Source organism: Marmota monax, unplaced genomic scaffold (genome assembly GCF_021218885.2).
Source record: "Marmota monax isolate L192 unplaced genomic scaffold, Marmota_monax_Labrador192_F-V1.1 WCK01_AAM20220418_F8-fsc00017, whole genome shotgun sequence".
In the NCBI taxonomy this organism is placed as follows: domain Eukaryota; kingdom Metazoa; phylum Chordata; class Mammalia; order Rodentia; family Sciuridae; genus Marmota; species Marmota monax.
Genome location: NW_026695241.1, coordinates 5,685,924 through 5,693,401, shown reverse-complemented (window position 1 = coordinate 5,693,401; position 7,478 = coordinate 5,685,924). Strand labels below are relative to the sequence as shown.

The 7,478-nt window shown below is 48.5% G+C and overlaps 1 long non-coding RNA gene across 1 annotated transcript; it reads left to right on the top strand.

The window, feature by feature from the left end:
- The first annotated feature begins 542 nt into the window (after positions 1–542).
- Positions 543–3,792, top strand: LOC131424018 (uncharacterized). Its single transcript, XR_009226389.1, has 2 exons — positions 543–883; positions 2,666–3,792. It is a non-coding gene; the product is annotated as an uncharacterized LOC131424018 (long non-coding RNA).
- The last annotated feature ends 3,686 nt before the right edge of the window (positions 3,793–7,478 follow it).

Sequence of the window (7,478 nt, the reverse complement as noted above, 5' to 3'; positions counted from 1 at the left end):
TTTTTAAAAGCCTCATCTTCCCCTTCAAAAACAACTCAACATTGACAGTGCCCAGAGGACAGGCTTATAATTTTCTTGTTTTTGCAGGGCTGGAGATCAAGCTTCGGGCCTTAGTGCATCCTCAGTGCTGTGCTACTGAGCTACACTCTGAGCCCCAGAGAGGCTTATAGACAGCCTGACCCCACCTTTACCTTCACCCCATCTCTATTCTCAGCATTCAAGGACCAGTTCAAAGACACTTCCTGCAAATGTCTTTAATTATTCATCTGGTTCTTGATGCTTGGTAGGGTGTCACTTGTATCTAGTGTTTGCTACAAAGTGTTTAACATTCAGCTCTCAGGAGGAAAAAGGGAGAAAAGGAGCCCAGGTTTGTAGCCTTGGTCCTAGTATTTCCACCAGGGCCAGTGTCAAGTTACTAACCTTGACCTTGACCACAGAGTCGGGAGATGCCAATGGGGCTCTGCTCTAGGTAACATTCCTGCCACCTAGATGTAAATGACTTCAAGAGCCTAGGTATTAGCACAACATGTGTGGTGAGCCGCTTCTGCCGTTTCTGCAGACTATGGTCCCCATTACAAGATGGCGCTGGCTCCGCTGTGGTCTGTGACAAACAACTCCTTATCTGGGAGAGTTGGCACATGATTTTTCACCACCCTGTGAGAAAGCTCCACGCGGCAGCTTTGCATTGGGGCTTGGGATGCTTTATTAAGGCTGGGAGGGGCATCCGAGAGAGAGAAGAAGAAATATCAAGGGCCTGAATAAACTGCTGAAAGAAGATTCCTGAGTTGCGTCTTCCTTGCGGGCAAGGGGTCGCGACAAGTGGTGCCGAGACCCGGGAACCAGAACTTTCAACAGTCAGGGGTGGTGCACCGGTTAGTCCCAGGTAAGTGGGATCCGCGACCAAAGCGGGGTTAGTCCCAATAAGTGGGATCCGCGATCAAAGCGGGGTTAGTCCCTAGTAAGTGGGATCCGCGACCAAAGCGGGGCAGCTCCTCTGTAATGAAAGAGAGAGCCTTACATTTTATTGCAGCTGCACTGTGTACTTTCGCTTCTACTTTCGCTTTCTGTTTTTTGTGCTTCCTTTGTTGTTGTGTCATGGGTGCCGCATCTTCAAGTCCACTTCTCCTGGCCCTAGATGGCCTGTTACGTTCCAAGGGACTGGAAGTGAAACATAGTACTTTACAGAGATTTTTACAGAAGATAGATATCGCTGCACCGTGGTTTGCATTTTCGGGCAGCCTTACTGTGCCTAGTTGGGATAAATTAGGCAAAGATCTTGACTTTGCTTCTGAGCAGGGCATATTAGAGGGTGGGGTGATACCCCTTTGGAAAATGGTCCGTGGTTGCCTTACAGATGGTAAATGCCAGGAAGCTGTGAGTGAGGGTCAAGCTATTCTTGAGCAACTGCATGAGGAAAAATCTGAAGGATCATGTAGTGAAGTGGCAGAGAGTATTAAAAGTAACAGTAGTGAGAAGGCAAAAGAGCCTGAAGATAAAAATAGGAGAAGGCTCTACCCAGACTTGACCGAATTAAAAATGCCTGAGAACACAAGCGACTCAGAGAGTTCTGAGGACCTTGATATATTGTTACAACAACTACATAAGATAAAAATGAAAAAGAAGAAAAAGGAGACACAGGGCACGCAGGCCTACTGTAAGAAGGGGAAGGGAGTTAACATCGGTCAACAAAACTCTGAGGAGGAGGAGGTAGAATATCTAGAAGAAGATATGGTGCCGATTGCCCCACCTCCGTATGTGGGGGGGAGCCAAGGTTCCGGGAGATCTTTTCATGCACAAGTTTGGAGGACAGTTAATACAGATATGGGACTTGCATACCCTGTATTTCAGGACAATAACAGGGGAAGATATCATGAGCCTTTAGACTTTAAGATAATTAAAACCTTGGCAGAATCTGTCCGCACTTATGGCATAGATGCCGCTTTCACTCTCACTCAGGTGGAGGGACTTACTAGATTTTGCATGACTCCCTCAGATTGGGCTAGTCTAGTCCGCGCTTGTGTTTCCCCAGGGAAATATTAGGAGTCCAAAGTTGGCTGTTTAATGTTTCTGGCAGTACCCAAGACTCGGAGCGAGATAGGAGACTTAAAATTACTTCACACAATTCACAATTGTTTAATGCTACATTACCCTCCGCAGCAGTCCGTCTCCAATCTCCGTTCCTGTTTCTTTTGGCTAATGTTACATTACAGGGGATGCTTAATTGTTCTAATACTACCTGTTACTTGTCTGAGTGTTGGAATGGATCCTGGCCTATGGCAATGGTTATGAAATTTCCAACCTTTGTCCCGATCCCGGTTACTGCAGATCCAGAGTCATTTCCTATTGTTGAACTGATTAGAGCCCGTAGAGATTTTGGAATTACGGCAGCCATAGTGACAGCTGTGGCGGTATCTGCTGCTGCAGCAGTTATAGCTGGAGTAGCCATGGCCAGCCAGGTACAAACTGCTGCCACTATTAATCAGGTTATTCAACAAACATCCACCATACTTGAATCTCAAAGTAGAATTAATCAACACATTTTATCTGGGATTCTAGCTGCTAATCAAAGGATAGATCTGCTTCAAGCTCAAGTTGAGGAATTGTCTGACCTAGTACATTTGGGTTGTGTTGATCAACGTGCACATTTATGTATAACCTCTGTCAGATTTAATGATTCCAGAAATGCCTCCCGCATCATCGGAGAGTATCTATCCGGAACCTGGTCCATGGAAGCAGAAAACATGATCCAGCCTCAACTAACCCAGATAGCTGTCTTGAACAGTACCTGTGTCGATCCCGTGACTTTGGGTTAATTCACTGATTGGATATCTTCTGCTTTTTCCTTTTTTAAGGAATGGGTGGGAGTGGGCATTTTTGGTGCAATGTGTTGCTTCAGTGTTGTACTTTGTTTGTGGCTTCTCTGTCGCCTTAAAACTCGCCATGCACAAGAAAAGGCTATGATCATACAAGCTCTTGCAGCTTTAGAAAATGGCAACTCGCCTCAAGTCTGGCTTGCGCATCTTAAGCAGTAAACCTTTGTCATGGTCGTTACACCCAAAGTTATTATAACATTGCACTGGGATCGACATGACTTTCCTTGTTATTCTCTTAGTGTTGGAAAGCCCTTGCACTCTGCCGGTCTTACTGCCATTGCACGCAGATGGGTTTCCACACTAGTGCTTTTCTATCGCCTTGAAGTTCGTGCCTTTCTTTCAGGGTGCTGTCAACTTGTTTGTCATTATAAACAGCCACAGTTCAGCCTCAGCTATCCCCCTTCGTCCACCACCGTCACGATACAGGATGCGAGGCAAGGCACTGCACTTGAGTGATCCTTGACGTGGACCTCAAGGAGAGCATGTCCTATTGCATGCGGGTTAGACGCGTTCACGCCCCGCCCCACGAAAAAAGGCGTCGGCTGATATGGCTTCAGATCTGGGGAAGGCGCCTCCTTAGGACTGAGTCATACTATGCAGCCACTTCTGCACAGTGGGATAGGACCTCTACTCTCGCCTGTATTGTTTTGAGAAAACAGAAAAGGGGGAACTGTGGTGAGCCGCTTCTGCCGTTTCTGCAGACTATGGTCCCCATTACAAGATGGCGCTGGCTCCGCTGTGGTCTGTGACAAACAACTCCTTATTTGGGAGAGTTGGCGCATGGTTTTTCACCACCCTATGAGAAAGCTCCACGTGGCAGCTTCGCATTGGGGCTTGAGATGCTTTATTAAGGCTGGGAGGGGCATCCGAGAGTGAGAAGAAGAAATATCAAGGGCCTGAATAAACTGCTGAAAGAAGATTCCTGAGTTGCGTCTTCCTTGCGGGCAAGGGGTCGCGACAAACATGGAAGATAATTAGGAAGGAATGGGTTTGGAGTGTGCCTTCCCTTGGTTGTGAAATCCAATTTACTGAACTCTAAGTTTATGTGACTGAATTTCTAATAGTGGCTGTATTCAACCGCTGGCTCACAAACTTCCCAAAAATGTAACTATCGGCTTCTGCAAGTTTGTGCAAGCCAGGCCTCATGCTCACCTGTCTCATCCTGACCACCACTGTATGCCTGGCCTCTGGACGGAGATAGGCCATTTCTTAGAAAGCAGCCTGGACGCCCTACCAGGGTAGGGACAGTGTCCATCTTGTTGACTGCTGAGTCACCCACATGACCCAGTGGCCAGCATGCACTCAGTACCTTCAGACCACACTTGCCCGAGACACTGAGAGCATAGCAGCAGTTGATGAGTGATTGCAGTAACGGGCTCTATCAATGCTGGCTAACTGGACAGCAGAGAACAGTGGAGTAAGAGAAAATGTGATGCCAATCAGTCTTGAACTTCACTGCAGTTAAATCAAAGTAACAGATACGCTCTCCGCATTTGGGGGACAGTGTGAGAGGGAAGTGAAAGAAGACAGAAGAAGAACGGTTCTGCCTGCAACAGAAGTCACTTGAGAAGCATTAAGGCAGACACTGGCCTAGCTGCTGACCTACCAAAGAGAAAAACAAATGAAGGAGGGAGGCAACATGTTGTGAGGCCAGTATTTCCAAACCTTTTCAACAAATGCCCTTCTCTGATAAGCATTAAAATGTCTGTCCAGGGCTGAGGGCGTAGTTCTGTGGTAGAACATGTGCCCAGCCTGTGCAAGGCCCTGGGTTCCATCCCCTGCACCATAAAAACAGCAAACAAAACCTCCCTTTTTCCTCAGAGATTCTGATCATGATCTGTCCCCCACCATTACCTTGGAGTGAGAGTCACTTGCATTCAGAAGCTCAAGGTCTCCTCACGCATCCAGGGAATGTGCAGTTTTATTTATGAAAACAAAGCATTGTTGAGTTGGGCTGAGCATCATGGTGTGAAAGACTGAGCCCAAGGCTGGCAGGCAGCACACCTGGCCTGCAGGTCACACACCTGGCCTGCAGGTAGCACACCTGGCCTCCAGCTCTGCACCTGCCACTTAGTATACTGTGCCACTTTTGTGGCCCTTGTCTGGTTCTTTGTTTTCTCACCTTTAACAAGAAATTAGATGCATTTGAAGTTTCCTCTCAGCTCTAACGTTCTATGAGCCCAAGTTCATTTTCTCATCCTGACCCAGATTTAAAGATAATGTACTTAAAATAATACAAAATTCGAAAGTGATCAGTTATCTCCTCCGCTTGGAAATGTCATCGTTGGCAGTGCCTTGGTGGGTGTGGAGGGCTATTTTGGGGCCCGGGTGTTCAGAAGAGGAGGAAGAGAGGGTGGAGAGAGAACCAATTCGGTAACCTCCTCCTGGCTCCTGAGGCCAAGGCTATGCCTGTCTTGAAGGCCTGGTGCAGACTGCTGTGACTGGTGGAGGGTAGCAGGACGGTGACAAGAATAGCAGCTGCTTTCATTTACTGAGTGCCTGCTCGAGGCTTTGGACTTGACAGGATTTTCAAAACAGTTTCTCCAGGTGTGCAGTTTGATGGTCACCAACGCATTTGTGAGCAGAGAAGGATCTCACCCAAGTTAGCGTAGCTCAACGGGGCCAGATGTGGACATGTGGGCTTCTTCCATTAGGCCAGTGGTTGGACCCTGTGGCCTGCAGACCAGCACCAGCTTCCCCAGAATGGGGGTGGGGGGAGTGCAGGTTCTTGGGCCTAACCCTAGGCCTGGTAATCTCTTGGAGGGGCCCAGCAATTTGGGTTTTAACAAACTCTCCTAAGATGGGTTCTTCCCTCCTTCCTCCCTTCCTCCCATTTTCTTTTTCTTTTTTCTTTCTTTTACTCTAGTAAGAATACTTAACATAAGATCTACTCTCTTCACAAAATTTTTTTTTTAATTCCAGAAACTGAACTCAGGGGCACTCAACCACTGAGCCACATTCCCAACCCAATTTTATATTTTATTTAGAGACAGGGTCTCACTGAGTTGCTGAGCACCTCTCTAAGTTGCTGAGGCTGGCTTTGAACTCACGATCCTCCTGTCTCAGCCTCCCAAGCTGCTGGGATCACAGGCATGCGTCACCACACCCGGCTCTCTCATGAATTTCTAAGTCTATAGAACAGCACTGTTGACGACAGGTACAGTGTGTGCAGAGGGTCTCGAGGGTGTTTTCATCTCACTGAACTGAAACTGGTGCCCATCAATGAGTAAACTGCCCATTTCTCCCACCCCAGCCCCTGGAAACCACCACTGCGCTCTTGGATTCTAGGAATTCCGCTGTTTTAGACACCCTATGCAGGGGGAGTCAGGCGGTATTCATCTTCTGGGTCTGGCTTGTTTCACTCGTCTGAGAGCCTCCTGTAGGATGCCGGGCTGCCTCTTGACCAGAGCGGGTCGGCAGCCATACTGATGCCCTCAAAGGGATACAGCTGTCCATGTGATGCTGAGGACCCTCCACTCCTTTGCTAGGGGATGTCCCAAATGCCACCCAAATCACAGCATTGGCTTGTCAAGGCATTCTTGAGTCAGGACAAAAATCAACCATCGGAGAGACTTTTTGGATTTGACTTTCTGGCTCTATTAAAATGAACCATCCTCCAGATTTCTGGGCCTCTCTGATGCTTTTAGAGTCCTCAGGGAGAGGATGGATGGATTCCAGAAGAACACACTAGAAGCAAATTTCATTACTCTTGTGGAGCTTCCTTTTGTTTTATGTGCCATAGTGGACTTGCCTCATGTGAGGAAGAGCACATCAGAGCATTTCGACTTCTGCATGTTATTTCCCACCTGGAAGCATTGCTCACCCTGGCGCCCTCTCTCTGAGGCCGGGCACAAGAGCCAAAAGGAAGGTAGCCAGGTAGCCAGCTTTCCATACTGTATCAAATGCCTGAGATAATCAACTTACAAAGTGAGAAGGTTCATTTTGGCTCACAGTCTTAGAGGTCAGTCCATGGTTGGTTGACCCTGTTGCTTTAAGTACTGTGGTGAGACAGCACACAGGGAGACAGAAGCATTCTCATGGTGGGAATGGGAAAGAGAAAGAGAGGGAGGGAAGGAGAGAGAAAGACATGGTCCCAGAATCCCCTTTAAGGGCATGTCCCCAGTGACCTAAGATCTCCCTCTAGGCCCCACTTTTTAAAGTTCCCACCACCTCCCACTTGAGGGACATTCTAGGTTCATAGTATAGCAATGGCATTGGGAGTGGAAGGTAGGCGTGGCTTGCCGGGGAGCAGGGGCCTCCCCTGGAAGCCCTTCTGTGTGGGATTGGGGGATCTAGGAAATTTGAAGGTGCCATCCTGGGGATGAGCAGGGGCTATGGCCCTTGCTCCTTGATCTAGAAGCTGTACAGACACCCCCATGTTCCCCTCTGGCAGAAGGAAAGCCTCAGGGACCCGCTCCTGCAGGCTGCCTGGGGGAGCTGCTGCTAGTCCCTTCTGTCCACGGGCTCCATGCCATTCCCAGAGCAGATGAAGTTGCTGGAGAAAATCCTCGCGGCACACAGGCTGGCCTGGTTTCAAATTCCCAGCCTCGGGCTGCAAATGGGCCAGCAGCCCTGCCTTGCGAGCCTACCCCTGCTCCTTTTGGC